The following is a 22,001-nucleotide window of genomic DNA, read 5'->3' on the forward strand; positions in this document are numbered from 1 at the left end:
AATAATATGCATATTTTCATAATATCCAGTAACCATGAATACCGTTGCACTCATCCACAGATTTTCTACGCATTATTCCGCCCTTGCAACAAGAAAAATTTAAAGCTACGGAATCATTTTCAACAGATTTACAAAAATCAAAGTTTGAATTATGCAAAGCAACCCACGGGAGCGAGAAATTATATCTATCCAAGAATTGGACTATGCCTGAGAGGGAGAAGAGGGCTATGCCTGTGTCGGGAGTGCTGTTTAAATGCTAGTGGGTCAATCGATGAACTTTTGATAAAGATACTCCCACCTGGAGCGGCGGGAGATACTCGATCAACCATAAATAGTCGCCAGTAACTCGCAAGAGAATGGTTTATAATGTATAAAACCAGATTGATAATACTATGAGGTATGAAAGTCGGGTAAGACGAATGGACCAACGGGATTGCGCGCAATCGTTATCGACCCATCAAGTTGAAATAGAACGGATTGTGGCGAGAGATTCCACCCCAGAGTAGTAAATACATTGCGGAAATCTTGTGATCAGATAAAACACATTAATTTTATAAATAAAAATAAAAGAAATATAAATAAAAAGAACTTAACTATTTTATATATATATATATAATATTATAGAATTTTTATGTAAGTTATTTTAAATAGACTGCTTTTTTTATTTTATTTCGCAAGTAACAAAAATTTAAATGCGGCAGTAATATATTTAATTCAATTTTATAATGTATTAATAAAAATAATTGATAATTTATATAAAAGTCAACGAGTGTAAAATAAATTACGCGCTTAGCTATTTTTAGTTTGATACGCTACAATTTTCTATTTTTAATTATATTAAAGTAGTGTTTTAAAAATGATAAAATAATATAAAAGTTCTCCATTAGTAATAATTCTTCATTAGATTCCCAACCAAATATTTTTGTACCTCTTGTAGGATGCTAACTTTAATATTGAATATGTTCCGGCCAGTGAGCGCGTTATCTGTACGATAAAAGGGAATTGATTCTTGGATATCACGAATACGTTTTATCTCACCACTTTTTTTCAGTACAGGAACATATATGAATGGCCAGTACCGTACTATTTTTTAATCCTATTCTGTACGCGTATTTAAAAAAAAAGCTCGATATTCATTGCCGTTAGAATTACACCGTATTAGTCAGGAATCGGATTTTTTTTCCAATAATATCGATTGATCGCAATTGTCTGATAGCGAGCAAACTGTCCTTTGCTCCTTATTCTCAAAGCTTCGTTCTAGATTTGCTTAGAAATGTACAGTGAAGAGATAGAATATATATAGCGTAATAACATAAACGAATATGTCCAAAAGTATCACGATTGCAGATGCAGTCGTAAATGTAACGGCAACATTCTATCTATGTGTCCTATAAATAAATAACTGTAAATGTAAAAGTGCAGCGAATCAATGCGCTATTTCTCGCATCGTCTGACGTCTGAGGAAATAAATTTAACTACTCTGGTGAAAAGTTCACGCCGCAACTCTTCGTTCGCACAGCACGCAAAAGGTAAAATAGAGACGCAAAAATTCCTTCCAAGTTTTCGCTACAACGATTTTAGTGTAAATAAAGTTCTCTGAGAATTTTGCTTATTATTCTAATAAAAAAAAGGAAAGTACCAAAAAAATACTGCTTATAATCTCTGTACTGTAAGCGTGTCCACTGTAAATGTACTTTTTTTCGTTTGAGAATATAATGACGCTCGCTAATGGTATACCGTTCTTGAAAAATTGTTATTTTTATTTAACTGAACATTTAACTCGCAGACTAGACTTTGTCTTTTAGTCCTTAATGTACACGAGAGTCTGTTTTTACGATAAATATAAAGAATCTGATCGTTACTTGATTCAAATAACAGTTTTCTAAATTTTTTTATGTTTTATCATCTATTATATTAAATATGCTTGCATAAACATTTTTAAATATATATAAATATTTGATAATATAAATTCTGTTTACTTGTCATATTGTTTTAAACATATGAATACAAAATATAAGAAAAAAATATTGTAAAGATTCTTATATCATTGATCGAATTAATAATTGCCCAAAAAAATAAAATTTTATATATATATGTGTGTATATATATATATATATATATACCTCTTTGAAGCTATATACATAAATTCCTGAACAACTTATTATCCGTTAAATAAAGTAGCAAGCGCTCTCGTTTATAGTTTGAAACTAAAATTAGAAACTGCGACTTCTATTTTCTATAACGGAGAAAAAGTAGCGCGCACAAATTGTTTCATTTTCATTACTGCCAATAAATGTGAATATCTTTCTCATACATCTTCACAATATTGATATAAACACTCACTAAAATTATACCTATTTCCCAAGCTTTAGAATGCATGAAGATAATAAATAAAGCAATGTAAAATTTTACTGTGCCTGCATAAAAAATATTTGTACTATCAGTTTCTCGTTTAACAAACGCATTTATAATAGGCATATTATAATTGCAAAAAGTAAAGATTTGTCATGAAATAAAAGCAGTAAAATCGCGCCCGCATTATTACATCATTTGTCATAAAGCTCGAATCAATTACGCAAAATTGAACCGCTAATAAAATCTTTTGTTATAATTTCACCGCGTTGTATTGATCCTTCAACGAAAACCGACGAGAACATGTAATGTTATGTAAAACCGAACGAATGTATATGTGTATACATATGTACACATGCGGCTGTGCATTGTTAATCTGCGCATTAATCTTGTCCTTCTCGTGAATAATTTAATAAGACACATTAATCTTTATGCAATTTTGAAATTCTTCAGTTAACAGTTAACAGATTGATAGCGGAAATAAAAGTAATATTATACTCATTTTATAACAATCAAAGCTGTAGTTACATAGAACTGTAACGAATTCCTGGAAATGAGCAATGAATCTGAAGAACTCTTGGCATCTCTCATTACTCTACCAGCACTTTTTGTTTCGAGAAAGTCACGTCGGAAGCGTGGATATTGTGCTTTCAGACAATACCCATTACTACTAGCTTTTTGAGAGCACTAAAACATATTCAATTTCTTAGTAAGCAAATTCATTAGTTAGTGACGTAATCTTCATAAGTGAAGTTCTAACTTTCCTGTTTGTAGAACAATAATATTCTATAAAACAGTTAATACACACAAAGTAATTTTTATTTAAAATTAGTTGCAGAATATATTATTTTTTATATTTATTTTTTATTATTGCCATTTCTTCTACATTATTCATATTTTGATTTTTTATTATTGTGATTAATTGTATTGCGTAATTGAAATATTATTGTCTGTAAATATTAAATTATCTTTAAATGTAGACAGCAAAAAATATAACATTGTAATTTTTATTAAATATATTTTATTTATTTTTTATAAAATTTATTGCTTTTATCATAATTTTGATTAACCTTAGTATAAAAAAAAACAATTTTCTGTAAATATTTCATACAATTCAATAATCAGATTAAATACTGATAAAATATGATTGACTGCTTCACTGGTTAATAATGTTTTACCAGATTCTAAACCATTTATTCAACAGACCAAGAAATATTTGTAGTTTCGTATTTTGAAGACACACTACTAAAAATTCAAGATTATACTATAACTCTTCTAAGAATATCACGTTTCGCCGTCATTGCTATGATATATTACACGTTCTGCTATATCTGCAATATGTAAGACAATGAAATATTTCTACATAACAATAGAAGGATAAAAATTCATTTCAAAAGAATAGCTTTACAATCAGATACTATAAATCATTTTTAATTATAACGGGCAAAAGTAAAAGAAAATACGAAAAAATTGTGTGCGCGCGTGTCTGCGCTTCCTAATGATAGTGTTAACATACTCCTCGGATTTAAGTTGACACTTCAGAAATTACATATATTTACCTTGAAATTTCAATACTTAATAAGTTAATATATAATTGATTTGTTTCATATATTAGTCGGAGTAGACTAATATATGAAACGAATCAATTATATATTAACTTATTAAGTATTGAAATTTCAAGGTAAATATATGTAACTTCTGAAGTGTCAACTTAAATCCGAGCTCAGCCCTAAATATATGTAAATCCAATACATGAATTTAATATGTAAATATGTAAATTTGATATTATTCTGGGTACTAGATGTCTTGAGATTAGTTAACAGAGAGGACTCTGGGATGCTGATAGACAAGCTCTCGACACTGTCTTTGTCTTAATTCTATTATAGCTCCGAGGATTCACATGACTCCATATATGTACCTCTAAGTTCTATATATACTATACCGTATATATAATGAACTATCCATTTCACACATGAGAAATATGAGAAAGAAGATCAACATATTTACGATATTTTTAACAGCGACTGTGACGGACGTTATTTTTTTTTAAATAATTCCACGAACGTTAACTAGGAGAATAAATAAAATATTTTACAAATAATTAAAACAACGTTGTAATAACAACATACAATCATACATCGATTAGTTGTATCATAACATACAAATAAAATAATGTATGAATCGATAATCGATGGATTACAAAATGTGGAAAGTAATCAATTTACTCAAGAAGTTCAAATATATACCGAATGTTCTAATCAACTTTAGCACGGTGTTTATCGTGCTATCATTTATAAACTTTACATACGATACTCCGGTCGTTCCGATATCGTAGAACGAAACTCGTTGAAAGCACGTACCACTGATACTGTTGCACTTTGTTTCGCAGCAAATCGGGTCATAGATAAGGTAGCTTTGACCGCATCGTAAAGTAACGTATCGACAAGATATAGTGATTGAAATATTTCACAGAAATTTTATTTACGCTGTATCAAATTCAACTAGTAAACATTTGTGTGCGATATTTCAATATTTGAAATTTTACACATATTGTGAACTATTTTATATTTCAAAACGCGAAATTTAAATTAAACTGGAAATATTTAAAGTTAAACAATATAGATTTACATGTCGTTTTACACTCAATAATATTACATTGAATGTTATATATTCAATAATGTACAAAGAGGAATTTTTGGAAAAATTAATTAATATTTGCCGCACGGATGGAATGCAATTTCAGGATAATTCGATTCAGCAGAGATACTCCTTAATCCATTTTTTAAGGAGAATTACCGTTCTCTTGGCTGACACTTTTAAAACTCTCAATTCTCACCGCGGTCCATAATTTTTCCGCAAGGTGGGCGGCGGCGCGGAAGATTAATCCAAAACGAATATTCCTCGTTAAGCGATTCTCACTTCCTCGATGCCAGTAACCGGATATTAGTTGGGTGGTTATTAGTTTTCGACCAAAAAGTCATAACCGTCTGGAACGTAGCTATTAAATATGCTTTAATCCAATTAATATATCCTGCATATATCCAATTTATATTGCTTAATTCGCGTGCGAGAAATTTTATTGATTTGTTATCAAAACGTTTTCGGATCGTTGTTATTGAATTTGCTGAGCCGTTACTACCCATAAATTTCATAATAGGAATGCTGCCTTTTAATATATTTAGAGCCACGTTGTAAAATCCATTATGAGATGAAATGAAACAAGAAGAATCCAAGTGGAGATAATGTGTAAAACGCAATATGGACGTAACATGATAAACGCAAACCAGCAATACAGTTTAATTAATAGTAAAACTGAATTACCTGCATCATTAATAGTGATTAGCAACAGTGATTAGTACTATAACTATGAACTATAACAGTTCTTGCCTCTTGTCCGACATATAGTATACTGTTCTCTATTTTATACACTGCTCAACTGCTGTGATATTATTTCTCTATTTAAGATCAAAATAATCACTCGCACACATTGCGAAAAGGACGTACAGCATTGCGCTTCCTGCAGATATAGACTATCTCTATAGTCCACCCGTATATATATTTATAGGAAAAGTACATGCACATACATCATGTTTCCGCAATGTGCGCGTATGCGCATTTTGCATGCGTAATAAATATATGTTAAAAATGACTTTTTCTGTTTTTGCTTTAATTGCTGTAACTTTACTCCAAATAAAAGAGAATGCTGGATTTATGTGATATTTAACTCGTACGGTTTTAATTTTAAATGTTTTTATGTATAAAATTATGGTTTTAAATATTTTGTAAGAAACTTTTTCGACGCAAAATAAAATATAAAAATTGTAAAAAATGTTCAGAGCACTCATTAAAATCAGAACTCATTAAAAATTATAATTATATATATTAAATTTACTCTATCATACATGATTTTAACAATTAACATAATTTACGCAATAATTTAATATAAAATGCACGATGAATACGAAAGATTTCCGTGACTCGGAGAGAGATTGCGATATTTTAAAATTCAATGCAACCCAAATTCTCTGGATACCACAGATCAAAATGTGACGTTATGTATTCCGATATTTAATATATCTATAGATATACGTCGACGTATTTCGCCCGATATGTAAGAATAGCTTCTTCATTCTTATATCAGCACTGATTTACGTGTATTGACATATAACCATTGCATATAAATATTATTTACATATTATTGTATATATATATATATATATATATATATATATATATATATATATATATATATGTTTTTTCTCTTTTTCGTTATGCGTATCCATTAATATTGGATGTTATATTTATTTTTATTTTTTACATTGGATATTGAAAATTAAAAATAGCAGAACAATATACAATCTGTACGTACTGTAGAAAATTTAAACAGTGAGCTGAGAGAATCATAGTATTTATATTTTATGGAATGGAAGCAGGTGTAATGTTTCTCTTGAATAATAGGTGGGTTACGCAATTAAGTAACACGTCCTTGTACAGGATATGAATATATGATCTGCTTAAGCACCGTTTAAGGTGGCAGTCTAATCTCCCGTATTCCCACAGAATTATGACTGACCTGCCTGTATTATGATCGCCAAATCACGTATTACATTATTAAACAGATTGCAGTACAGAGATTGCAGTACAAACAGCTTTACGCGAAGTAAAAAGGTCAATTTTTGGTAAATGTTTGTGAAATTTTGTCGCAATGCTCATGTAAATATTTTATCTGTAATAAATATTTTTCAATTATTTATAGAATATTAAGTATTATTTTGTGTGCATGTAACTCCACTAATATCCGTATTATGAATTACTCAGAACATATACTATCACGTAATTATAAAATCTGAAAATCAATGTAGAAATAACAATAAAAATAATCGACACGGAAAAATTGAAAACAATCTAAGACGCAATCGAAGCTTACTTCCTACTGTTAACATCACGATTCACTTTTACTATCGATGTTTGTGCCTATTTAGATAAATTTCTCAAAATCATAGCAAAGACGAATGCGCGAAATGATCTGTGTAACGCGCCGCAGTATGTACGCGCTAGTCCAGCCATGAGAATAATTTCACCGCTGACATAATCTCCCAGGCGTATAAGTGTCGAGTGGCTTGCATCCCGAGCTTTACAGTCGTTAAGGGTGGCGTTCATCACGGACGTAATTGGACACACGGATGCAAGAGTGCATTTACATACGCCACCGGTGTATATTTGTAGACGCCGCAGAGACAACTATTGCGCGAATAGATACGAAATACCAAGGAAATACCACGAAAATACAGTCCCTACCGAGATCACAATGCATTGCTAAATTGTCCGCCATTTCTGCAAGTGTGGGTGCGTGTATATTTACGTATATATATATATATATATATATATGCAATATGTATGTGTGCGCATAGATATGCACGAAAGCAACGAGCGCAAATATGTAGTCGCAAACGCTGCCAGTGAATATTACTCGTGGTAGCATTCGCGTTCATTGACTCATGCACTGTCTTTTGGAAAGAACAAGGGACACTCATTTGTTCGTCTATTCATCAGACCGAGAATATCAGTCGTGGCCTAGATGGAAACATTCAAAATCACCGTGACTCTTACAGTGTTTTAAAAAAGACAAGATAATTGTGATTTATTATTGATAAATTATATTTATTCATGATAAAAATAGAAACAGCAAAATTTTTAACAACGTTTGATAAGTCTACATGAATGTACAGAATTTAAATATTTTGAATATTCCTTTTTTTATAATCGTAATTTGTACAAAAAAACTTTTATCTATAAATAAGAATTTATTTTATAATATATTACGAATATTATGTGGAGCGGCACGTTATTGAACTAAGGTCAAACAAATCGATGCAAAACTATCGAAAATGGGGCAGTGGATGATAGTATATCGTGGCAGTATTCTGCATACATGCATTTATTATGAGATGATCGTCAGTATGCCGTTATATACATAAAAGTAGAGAAAAGAAGGAAAAATTTTATACGGCGATTAAATGGAAAATCGATATTTCTTTTTAGATAAGACCTCGTTTTTCCTTCTTTTATAAATATGTATGATTTAAAAAAATGTAATATTAATTGAAGAAAGTAAAATTTCATCTAAATGTACGTATTGATTTGTCAAAATATTATATTATTCTTTAGCAACCATTTATCTATAGAACAGCCGTTATTGTATTGCATTATATTCCAATATATTTCTTTGATACATCACAATTTTCCGTCGGTACATAAAATTAAATTCATAATAAAAAATGGTATTGTGAACACATAAAACATCCGACAAAATGACCAAAAATTCCATCTGGTAAATCAAATGTATAATGTAAATAATTTTTACGTAAATATATGAAACAATATACATCGTGCAAATATGCACGTGTTTAATAAAAGAGACCGAAAATGCATTTTGTGCGATATCAGATATTAAACATGGACTGCGAGTATGAGTAAAAGTCAGTCGGTGTTGTTGTCCTAACGATAATTGCATACATGAGAAAAAATTGATTTTCTAACTTTGACATGTCGAAAGTTCAACGTGAAATGTTTTATTACATCGTGTGTGAAAATATTGTCACATTAATATACACACAATGTAGTTATAATATATTGCGTATAAAGATAAGAACATATTTTAAATTTTATATTCAAATGAGCTCACCGTAAGTTTAGCGTATCTACTTTATCAGAAATGAGGATTATATTTGTCAAATATCTGTGAACAGAATATTCATACAAAAATGCTCCATTCACACACACAATTCGTTATTCAAATTGCGGCCACAATTAAAGTTACGTTCTTTTATGTGCTTTTTTTCCTTGTTCCGCGGATTCAAACGTATATATTTGAAATGTAGAAAACTACTTATGTAAAACCAAAATATATAAAATAGCCTTTCGTGTAAAAGTTTCTATATAAAGTATAAAGCTCAATTCATTCTAGTTGATTAACATCTGTGAGTAGAATGGTATGAAAAAACTTTCCCTCTGGAAAGTTGTTTTTCCAATCATATAAAGCTCAATTGTGTACGAATTCTGCAAGAGTTGTGTTTTTTAAATAATGATAACACATACCGTGTATATCTTGAGAACTAAAAGTCTCTAAATAATAAAACTTAATAACAATAATATTGAATAAATAATTCGATCTTATAATTTGGAGATATGATAATTCATTATAATACGCGTCTTTCGGTGAAGTACATATTCCAATTATATCAAATACTTTCGGAAGTCTTTAATTATAATTCTAATAAGCCGCATCACTATGATGAACAAAATTCGCGGACTGACAAGCGCATGAAATGTCAGACGTGAACTACATATTTCTGACACCACCATCATCAAACATTAACTCGACGTGTGTATTCGCGTGTGCGGCGGCAATATGTGCTGCTGGGATGCACGTCTAACTGATAGCATAAGCGCAAACAGGTACGAAGTAGTGTGCGAGTATTGAAGTTTGATTACCGCATGATTGACGCATGGCAGACTGCAAATGAATGGTAGTTAACTGCTAGGTGAACGTTCGCGCGCATATATAGATGCGCGGAGCGAAGGATCTCTATCTGCATAATTGCACGAAAGGAGACACAGACAGTTGCAATCTGTTTGACGGTCACAAATCCTCGCCCATGCTCTACATAGCGAGATTCCTTGAATAATTCGGAATATCTGGTTGCATTTGTGGTCCAATATCTGATAGTGCAGATCTTTGTCGAAAGCACTTTGACATATCCTAATTGCACATATATCACGCATACTTTCTTGACATTGTTTTATACAAAATAATGTAATAATTTTTTATGAAACAAGCACTCGCTACGTCCTTTATCATCAGCCCAACCTGACGCTTACTCAATATTCCTCGCGTGACACACACGTCCTATGCTTGTACATTTTTCGAAACAAAAACTATAAATTTCCGCTCTCTTTTTTCTAATCCGATACTTTTTAAGTTTCGGAGCTTGCTCTCTCTCTCTCTCTCTCTCTGCACTCCGTTGTGCGATACTATCATTCACCGTATCGTGTAGCATAAAAGAGCTTTCTCGATTATAATCCTTGGTAATTATCGCTCATCTCGACTTGCGCAACAGCTTCTGTTTTACAAGCATTAATCCTAAATGTTGCAGTAAAAAGAAAACGAGTGCAAGACAAACAACCGTGTAATCATGTTTAATCATGTAACAGTATATCCGCGAAAAAGTAAAGTAGTGCGATTAAAAGAACAACCATTGAACACAAAAATCAATAAAATGCATTTTTCATAATATGCCAATTAGCTTATATTTTGAAAATTTAAATTATTATAAAATAAGACTATATTTATAGCAAAGCGCAATCTTTTCTAATAATCGTGTGACCTTGTATGGAAATGCGATGCGCACGGTGCGAGAGACTGGCATTCTTTTTATGATAAAAAAGAAAATTCCGAAAATCGCGGTCTTTTATTCCTTTTTCAGTGCTTGTTCACAGTCAGCATTTCTCAAGACCTCAAAGAGGTACCTAGCTATATGTAGAATACTATAACGTTATATATGCAAGAAGGAGGATTTAAGAGAAAGGCGTTTTAAGGCTAATACAAAGGCGATTTAAAGAAACGGTAAAATCTTTTTGTTATATGTCATGTTTACAAGGGCTTCTAAAAATAGTCTAAAATGTTTTATCAATATAAATTAATCTGTTCTTTACTTTCGTCATATAAATAACAACTTTTGCTTTTATTCAAGAACAATTTAAGTTTCCACGTTTTGCTATTCTTGAAAACTTTTAAGAGAAAAGATTGTGACAAAGAAATATAAAATGTCATGAGATATTAATGAGCTGATCAATGTTATTTATAATGAAGTGTTGCGTTATTTATTTCCTTCATGACTTCATGTTATTAAAAACGAAGGCAACATGCGTTCGTGCGGGATTGAAATTCCTTACAATAATGTGAGGCATGTTTAGAATTGCGCAGCCCTACATATTTTTTCATGTTAAACAATTTTTTCTCTATATAGACAGCATTTTTCAAAACATCAAAGAAATACCTAATTTAAGAATGTTAAAATGTATTGTTCACAATAAACAATATGTATAACATTTTAGTCAAAGTTAGTAAATAACATTTTAGAAACAAAAAACCATTATTCCACGAATTGCTACAATTGCTTTTAAAAATCGATTGCAACTCAACGCTCTGTATAGAGTGTCTCAGAATAACTACAACTCAACGCTCTGTATAGAGTGTCTCAGAATAACTACAACAACGCTCGTGAGCGGATAGAGCACAGCAAACTGAAAAGTTCCTTTTCATTTGGCGATATTTGCACTAATTATGAAGAAATTAATTAAAAAGAATCGGCCAACGAGCGTGCGTTTCACGCGGCTAAATTACGAAATATACGCTCTAAGCTTGACAGCAACGAGTGTTGCACAGCAACGAAAAGTTTGGTCTTACAATTAGACAAAACTAACACGCGAGTAGCGAGCGAGCAAAAGTTTTACTTTTCGTGCGACATTCGCTGGCACTCCTAAAATACGTCTAGAGTATGCATCTCATAATCAAAACGCGAAACTCGCGCTCTTTCGCTCAATTTTTTTAAATTAATTTCTCCACAATTATTGTAAAAATTTCAAAACGATAAAGGACTTTTCCGCTCTAACCCGGTCGCAAACGATTATTCCGAGACACCCTGTATATTGCGAGTTCAGTTCTTTACTTTCGTCACGTATCGCATCTGTTCGTGGTAAAGTGAGTTTGAATTTCACTTAGCCCGAGTTCACGCTTGCGTCGGAGAAAAGGGTTAAATTACTTGCATACGTGATACTGCTGAACACCTAGATAATTTTCAACATTCCTGAATTACATGTTTCCGATATCTCATCCTTCTCACTACACCGTCGAGATATTATTCTCGTCGAGCTGCGATGAGAGAACATCTTGAGCACCTTTCAACCTACTAAAGCTTTATGACAAACGGATTGGAAAATTGGCGAAGTTATTTCAGAAGGTTCTGAATGAAACCACAATTCGTACCGCGCTCGTAGGTCAAAAGAGCTTTTGTTCGCGACGCTCCCTTGGCATGAAATTAGCAGTGTGACTAATTAACCGACTTCCACGCCAATCAAGATTCTTGGTTGCTTGCATTCGCAGCAACCATATACTTCCCTTTTATTGTAAACAAATTAATGTAAAGCTAATTATGTTAAGTATTTTATCATTATTCTATCTTCTATTTCTGTTTCTATACATTAGCTACAGAATTTTTTTAATAAATCTGAAATAAAATATTTTTAAGAACACAGCAGTTCTAAAAATAACGAAAATTGAAGTAAATTTTAAACTGAAAAGCAAATTATTCATTTGAAAGAGATAATATATGTAGTAAGACCCATTGTATAAAGCACACAAGTCACACTCCACGTTTAATATTCCACAGTGTTATTCATACTTGCCATTTTGTTTACCATAGCAGTATGTAAACTCGTATAAAATTCGAATACATATCAGTCTGTGTCTCTTCTACACATGTCGAGTTTATACTGCCGGCTTATGCGACAAAGCTTTATACGCGTTCAAAATAAAAACTGTTCGACTAGCTTGCTTTTCACGTAAAAAAAAAAAAAGAAAAAAAAATATTATTTGTAGATTTTCTAGCTAAGATAAAATTAATTGTAAGATCTTTGATACTTCTAGATTTATATATCCGCGAATGGTAAAAATTTGTGATTACTTATTATTTTTTGGCTGGCGAATTGTTAGATCACGGCAAACATTTCTAATGACATTTACATATTCAAATAATGGGCAAAACATACCGTGACATATTGCGAATTTATCATATTATCATGTAGTTAACGTAATGATAGCATCATGACGGCAAATTGGTACGAACTTTGCAGCGCACATATGCTAATATATGTCACAATCAAGTTGATGCATACTGTGAGGGCTCGTTAATTATGTAAATTTTCAGTAATAACAAATGCGTATCAAGCAGTGCTAGCTTCGAATTGCGTATCGATAATGTACAAGTCGCGTGCGCGGAATGAATAGACAGATGCCACTGGATGCTGCAGAGCATACATACTTATACGAACACATGTAATAGATAATAACTGCTGTCTATGCTTCAACGTTGTAACATTAAAATTAGCATATAGAGTAAAATGCAAAACTGTTTTCTTCGCGAGAACTAAATTTATGGCGGATGAGATAATATGCAAGCTTCCGCATAATGGAGTACTGCCAATACAAAATGAATAAAATGGCAATTTTTTCCGAAATCGCACAAAAAAATGTTACTTCATATATCTTCACTAATTTTTAATACTGATTTCAGCTTTCAGTTATTTTTACTTATATAGCATAATTATTATCCCTTTATTTGATATCAGAAATTAATTAAGAGAAATTCATTATGATATATCTTATAAGAGAAATTAATTATTATAATTAAAATTACGTAGCTACAAAGAATTCGAGAAAACGCTTTTTTTTTTTAATAAAAAGAAATAAAACAAATTGTCTTTGACATTAATAACGTACAATTTGAAAGCGTTTGCTAGCATTTCTATTATTTTAAAATACATAAATGTTCCTCAGTCAGTTTTAAATTTGTTCTATAATTAATATCTTCGCTTCTCTTCTCTATTAAACATGTTTAGTCGAGTACAAGATGTTTAATGCATACGACAACACTCCACTTAAACAATACAAGGTATGCTACGTGTATCCGACACAAACTGGTTTGTGGCGAATTGGATGCGACAAAAGAGGTGAGGCAAAATGGTTGGAGCGAAACAGAAGCGGCGAAGAGGCTGCATTGACTCGAATGTAGTTTCTGGATAACACATATTCCGAAGAAGTGCCTTTATGTTAGCATTATAGGATAATACGTATACATTTAAATTGTTTCTCCCGGAGTCTCCATTTCCTGCTTTATTGTTCGTGAAACATTTCAAGATGTGACATTAAATTTTATATACATATAGATTTAACCAATAATAATAACGGTAGCCGAGCAGAAGTTACTGAAATGGATGGTACAAGTTTTAATCATTTTTGTACTACCTTATTTTTAATTTGCTTTTATACTTGTACTTTTTCCCATTTATTTGAGTTTCTCTCCTTTATTAGTCTTTAATCAATTAGTTCATATAAACTTTTTATCGATCATTTATCTACGCTAGTCAAATAATTGGCAATCAATTAGCATCGGGAAAATAAAAGTTAATTTCTAGTCAGATACGTGAAATATGTATCTCTTAGTTTTTATCGTTTACTTTTCAAATTTCAGTTTATAATACTTTATTTTTTTATGCGCATTTAATCTAAATATCAAGATGTCAATATAGTGGCCAATATCAATTTGGGAGATACAATATTAATTCGGGATTCAACACCTTCAATGACACCTATTGTACTCTCGGTGACATGTGATTGAATTAACAGATGGAAACCAGTCAGTCAGCAAAACATATATTATTTGCCACATATCTGAATAATATTTTTTTAAGATCAAAGATTGCACTATCTTACTTTTAATCTGTATTTTGTTTCATAGCTTTTTTTTTTATCACTTTTTTTGCTGCTATATGTTAGCAATATAAAATCGATCAGCGATTCAAATATGCGCATCCGATGCTGCATTATTGTATAATTTGTATCAAAAAGAGCTAGAATAATGTTATAATAATGGCATTTTATTATTAGTTGCATTTTTTTAAAAACGTTATTTATTTTATATAGCAAAATACATAGTAATAATATTTATATTCGAGTTACTTCTAAGATATTAATTTTATTCGAATTCTTTTTATTTCAATTATTGTTTAGATCTTGAAAATTAAAAGTAATTGACCCAAAGAATCCAAGATTTCGGAGGGTAATTGTTTTTAAGTGTATCTTTTCTTAATTTTTTACTTCTTGTTAGATCTCTTCCTCTTTTTGTCCCAAAATATACTTTAATATCCTGCCGCGCTGCCGGAGTTTCTTAATAGAAATTACTTCTTTGAGGCGAGTTAACTAAAGGAACTCTGAAGGATAACGGAAATTTATATGAAAAGCTAATATCAAGCAATATTTCTTTGTCCCGTCTTTATATGAAACGATAATAATTTTCGAAACGTCATTCCATACGATGGTCTTTTTTGTTGGCTTGATTGAAGCAATCTGCAGCCAGAATTCAAGATATGAAGACACATGAAAAATTAAAATCTTCTAAAATGAATATTCATATTCACATATTTTATAAAATATTTCCTTTTAATATATAAAGTATACAAACGCACCACGTATAAATCTATATATTTTAACATAAAATCTGTGTATGTGTGTGTGTGAATTTTTCACTCTTTGCATTACATTATTGTTGGAATAGTTAAATCCTCATATTTATTCTAACAGCTGCTTTCTACATTCAGTCAGACGCATGACTACATGAGCTGCGAACATTTTAATGAATTATAATATACTAAAGTGTTAAATCACAAATGCAAAGTTTGGTCGCCGCATGTCGGTGCAGAGAAAGCAACGTGTAAAAATCGTATACCGACCAAAGCTGTGAAATAAATACCCGCAGGCTTTCGTTCACGCTCGGCAATAGAAATTCTAACTGCGCAGTGTCAGCGTTATTTTCGCAGAAAATGGCTGTGAAAATGGTAATTTGCATCAGAATAAGACATCACAATTCTTATGGCACGCGATTGATCCTTAGTCGTACATTATATTTATGTATATTTATAAATATATCTAGCAGAGTTTTATTTCAGCTATTAATAATGTTTAATATTATTTTAGTTATACGTTTAGTTATTATTTCACGGAATTTAATATATTATTAACAGCCAAATAAATATTATTTTAAAGAAGACGCTCCAAATGTTTTATACGCGTGGTCCATAAAATCGTTGTATCACGAGCTGCCTTATGCACTCAAATACCCTTGATATTTTCCGCATTGACTGGTATTCTTTTTCTATCTTCGAATGGAGATCTTTAATACTTTGTGCGGGTTGTTGGCTTGAGAATTCGATAGGTCTCAAAGGAAATGCAGCTCTTGAAGATAGCGACGTATGCGTTACGTATGCAAACGGAGATAATATATAAACAAAATAAACGTATAAAAGTAAAAAATATTAATTTTTATCTAAAAAACAAGAGAACATCTTCTCAACAATCTCTTTAATATTATATTTTCGTTCAATAAAATTCTTTTAGATTCCGAGCACTTTTGTAGGCCTTTGGGCATTCAATCGATATTGCCTAATGCATAAAACAGATTTGTCTACGAGGTGTGAACTGTAGGCATTTGTACACTTTAATCCTTTGTCATCCTTGCTGAATTCTGACCAACGTTACTCACTTTACGAGTGTTAGTAATTCCGACGATAAAACACATTTGATTTAAACATTTGAGTTAAAATTAAAGTTCTCGTTGTAAATAATTTAAACGTTGAACTAGATATTAATAAGTGTTAATAATTTAAACTAGATATTCATTCACTACAAACAATTTCAATAAACTCTTATGCGTGCTTATAATTAGTGCGAGATACCTTATTATTACTCCACGATGAAGTGTTCTTCATTCCTCGCCATAACAAACTGCATGACATAAGAGTATACAATATGACCTAATATTATATTATAATCTACTAGTACACTTAACACTTTTATGAAGAGAGCTTGTAAATCCTGATTATCCGGCAAGATTGTAGTACTTTTTAACTAGCTACGTAGACGTATTTAACCTAATTGCGTTCTTCTAAAATTGAAGATAACAATCTAACGATCAGCGGAATTTATGCAGACATTGCTTTCCTCTAATATTTTACAAAATACTTGTCATCTAATTTACATCTTTTCATCTTTTTATTTAATATTATTTATTTTTTATTAAAAATAGTTTATATTATTTAAGTTTAAAAGTTGATAAATATTATATTATAAGAAAATAATAGATATCTACGATGAAACTGCTTGTCAATATTTGATAACCTTTTGCTCATGCTATCGAGAGAAAAATAAGAAAATCAAAACAATGTAATAATCTGAAACATCATAGATGTTTTTCTATGTTTCTTCTATTTTTTCTCAATTAAGTAATACAAATTAAACTTTCTCAATCAATAGAGAAATATAATTTTATATGATTATCAATAATAAAAAAAGCTTTTATATTATTTACATGGTATTAATAAATTATTCAATTTTCCAATGCATTCAATAATTAAAATATTTTATGAATAATGCCGCTTTTATGCTTATTTTCAATACGTAGCAATTTTTAATTAAAAGAGATAAATGGATTAACATCCGACATGCGTTAATTAAAAATGTATTCACATATAAATCAGTACTAATGGCACTGTTTTGCGAATCGACCTTTGTCATTAAGTGGATCCTGGAATACTTCATGTTCGCCAGCGCAACAAAATGCAGATAACATCGATAATAGGTATCCTGTATGCAGAGTAAGTACGTATGTATATTTTACCATCGCTACGTACTCCATTACGTCATGAATAAAACACGAAAACCATGCGAGGATAGTAATCCTGCATTCAGCGCGTAAGACGATTATTACGTAGTTTGTATGCGATTTTCATCTTTTTCCGAGCAATAAAATTTTACACAACTATTACATCAAAATCAATATTATAAATTGTTTTACCCAGTCAATAAATACTTATATCAGCTGACAAGGATCATAGCACACAGCGACAACTATTTATAGCTCTCTAAGATTATATACTGATATTTTTTTACATGATATGCAGAGTGATTCAAAACAATCTGATGTCCTTGCAATGTCATATTCTTGAGCGAATTCTGAGACGATTTTTCCTTTTACAAAATTTTGTCTGAAGCTTGGTTTATGAGTTATAATTGAAAATAGTTTGCTACTTACGAGTCCGATATAACGGGCAGGCAGGGACTGTGCAATGCGTCATGAGATAGTAAACACTTGACAGTCTCATTGTACGTTGCGCGTCCCTGCATGGCCGTTGTACCGGACTCGTAAGTTGCTACCTATTTTAAAAAGAAAAAATCGTCTTACAATTCACTCAAGAATTTGACATTTCGAGGACGGTAGATTGTTCTGAATTATAGGATGTCTCAGACTAACTATATTATCCGTTAATAGCAGATCTCTAAGGTCATTTGGAAACAAAAATCTTTATACCAAAATACAATAGTCGAAACTACAATAGTTCTTAACTGTCAAAACTTGACCAATCAGACTGTCAAAAATTCACGCGCTCAAGTACGCTGCATGTGCTTAAAAACAATTATTACGCGCATTAAACTTTTATTTATCTCTTTTATGCAAATATTTAATAAAAGAATTATATATATATTTATATTTAATAATTATAAATATTAAAAAATCGCAAAAAAATTTTTCACCGAATATTTCAAAGTTTCCGTGTGTTGCATTACATAATATTTTTTACGTGCAATATTTGGCAAATAACAAATACATCATTATTTACACTACAGTTGCTCCGCCGACGCCCGATGCTTTTCCTGAACTTCCTCCTTCTGTCAGTCCTGCTTGCAGTTTGTCAAGACTCACGCGCGTTCGCGATGCAAATAGAAAAGTCGCAGGATGTTTTAAACGGCACTCCCGACGCGTACTTTGTCATTCGAACAAAATAGAACTCGAATATTATTGCACGAATTGCATGTTCGACACTCTGCCGCGTCCGCAATAAGTAACGACGGAAAGGGTGAAATCAAAAACTACGAAAAGTAATAAGAACAATATTATTCGAGTAGATAACGCGCCGATACGAAACGATTTGTTCCGCACAAAGTGTCGCCGTGCGAACAGGATCGTGCTGATTCAGATTCGGCAGAATAAAATGTAAGAATGTGCGTCCTGATATAGCGCAAAAGAGAGAGAGCGAGAGAGAGAGTGAGAGAGAGAAAGGAGGGGGGGATACAGAACGCGCAGATTAAAACGAAAAAATTCCATCAAACACTTTGAATCGAAATTCTTAACATAGAATATTTATCGAACATTTATCAAAATCAAATTTAAAATTGCATTGATTGTATCGATTTCAACTTGATTTCGATTAGTTTTGATATATGTTCGATATATGTTCGATAAATACCCTAATGTTAATAGCTTCGACCGACTTTCCGGGTGTTCGGTGAGTTGTTTCCGTTGCGCTTAGCTTGCGTGATTTATATCTCCTCTCTCTCTCTCTCTCTCTCTTGCGCTATGTATTGGGACGTACATTGTTACACCCTATTCTTTGAAATCGGAATCGGTGTAATCCTGTTCACGACATTTCGTACAAGGCAAACTGTTCCGTTATTCTTTCTAACAATACTATCCCTATTATTTTCCGTACTTTTCGATCTCACCCTTATCGTCGCTACTTGTTACGGGCACGGGAAAAGTGTCAAACGTATAATATTCGAATTTCACTTTGATCTGCGAATGACAAAGCACGTGTCAAGAGTGTTGTTTAATACATCATGCAATTTTCGTATTCGCAAACACGTGAGAATGCATGATAGACTGCAAGGAGAACTGAGAGAAGAAGGTGACTCGGGAAAAGCATCGAACGCCGGCGAATAAATAATCATTTTTGTGTTACCTGTTATTTGTAAAATATTATATAATATAACGCACATAGAAATTTTGAAATATTCAATAAAATATTTGCAATTTTCAATATTTATAATTATTATAAATATATAAATCAATTATTAGATATTTGCATAAAAGATGAGTAAAAGTGTGATGAGTAAAATTTAATGTGTGTAATAATTATTTATTAAATAATTATTTTAAACGCTGCTATAACTTTTGGATGTACTTTGTACGTTACAGATCAACTTGTGAATGCTGCTGTGCATCGTGCCGGTAAATCAATCCAATTTATATTTTGTTTTAATATCATTAAGAGAATAACTTTGAAAATAATATAAAAGCGTAAAATAATTCTGCGCCTTGCAATAAATATAATATATGAAGCTGATTTGTACGCGATTGTATTGATGAATTATAACTTTAATTCACAAAATGGATATTACACGCGTTAATCTCTAATCAAAAGCAGAACTAAATGAGCTGCTTTCCGGGAAATATCATAGTGTTTACAGACTTTATAATTAATAAACTTAATTAATAACAAGCGCAATATATGTTTACTAAAATGCGGCAAACCACATATATGTAGCGAAACAGCTGTCAGTAGTTTAAATTAACTTCCCGAAATTGGCTATTACCATGGCGAATACAAGATTATACAATCGCAGATGAGCTAAATATTACATATAAATGTACATTAGGGAAATATATAAAATATATTAAAGCAATAATTTTTTAAATCAAATTGTACGATTTGCAGACAATTATGTCTAACCACTTTAACGCATTTTAACGAGGATTCCACAACGTTTACGGATTTAATGCTTTTGATGTCTTCTGCGTTACGGACGTGAACAAAAAACCCGATAAAGCTACACGCTCTAATTGATCCTTAAGTGCGTAAAATCCGAAGTTCTTTCTGCATTTCAAGCAAAAACTAAAACAATCGAACTTGGACTGCTTTCCAATATTCACTGCCAATACTGAAATAGTATAGTTCATCTTACGAACGTTACAGCATTTCAGTATTGGCAGTGAATATCGGAACGCAGCATAGAGATTAAGAGATCTATACTTTTTTTTCATTTTGGATATTCAACCTCGTGTGATATATGTATGTATATACCGGGTGTCCCTAAAATTTTGACAAAGTGCTCGTGTGCAGATAGAACGGACTAAACTGAATCAGAAAGTTCCTGTACCATTTTGCTATTTTCGCAACAGTTAACGAGTTATTAATGACTAAAGATCGCCGAATAAGCGCATTTCCGCCCAGCCTACCGCCGAAAGCAAGCGCACGGCGAGATACAACCGGCGATCATAATCGCTAGGCGCGCGGTGAGTTGTTTACTACAAGCGGCAAAGCCCGCTCTGAGATATGATTGTCTCTCGTTTTTTATTGTATCTCGCCGCGCGCTTGCATTCGGCGGACGGTCATTTTTCGATTCAGTTTAGTTAGTCCATTCTTTCTGCACACGAGCGCTTTGTCAAAATGTTAGGGACACCCTGTATATATAATATTTTCATTGTCTTGATTTTCGTTATTTCCATTGATGCTTTCCATACAGATAAAATGGCATTACACGTTCACGTAATTCGCGTACTGTTGCAAGAAAAATCTCTACTCTTATTTAAAATTTAAAGTTTGAAAATAAACAGACTATATGGATTTACATATAATTTATTGCTTTCGTGTATTTTATGTTTTCTGCATGTACAATAAATATTTCTTTTCTACGGAAAGAAAATAACTCGCACAAATCACTGCTTTTGGATTTATATAACGCTATGCTCGTACAAATACATCATTACGTTGCGATAGTTGTAACGTTTTTCTATTTCATAATGTTGAGAGCATTTTAATCTAGCGTTAAAAATTTCAGTATTCAATGTAAAGGTTTAAAAATGCAAAGATTCAGAAAAGAGGTGTTACATTTAAGGAAAACGCAACTGGTAGCGACGCGACGTAAATTGAGGGCATTTCAATATCAACACAAGCAGGAAGCACTATAATTTACGAAC

The 22,001-nt window shown here is 31.6% G+C and overlaps 1 protein-coding gene across 6 annotated transcripts in view; it reads right to left on the bottom strand.

Annotated features, from left to right (window-relative positions):
* Window positions 1-22,001, bottom strand: part of LOC105673430 (probable G-protein coupled receptor No18) — a 46,578-nt gene that overhangs the window by 9,374 nt on the left and 15,203 nt on the right. The window contains exon 1 of one of the 6 annotated variants that reach the window (XM_012369052.2): window positions 5,674-6,023. The exons of the other annotated variants lie outside the window; for them this stretch is intronic. The gene's annotated coding sequence lies outside the window, so the exon portion shown is untranslated. Of the gene's footprint in view, window positions 1-5,673; window positions 6,024-22,001 lie in introns of those variants that run through there. 6 annotated transcript variants of the gene reach the window in all.

The sequence above is a fragment of the Linepithema humile genome, chromosome 4 (genome assembly GCF_040581485.1).
Source record: "Linepithema humile isolate Giens D197 chromosome 4, Lhum_UNIL_v1.0, whole genome shotgun sequence".
Classification (NCBI taxonomy): domain Eukaryota; kingdom Metazoa; phylum Arthropoda; class Insecta; order Hymenoptera; family Formicidae; genus Linepithema; species Linepithema humile.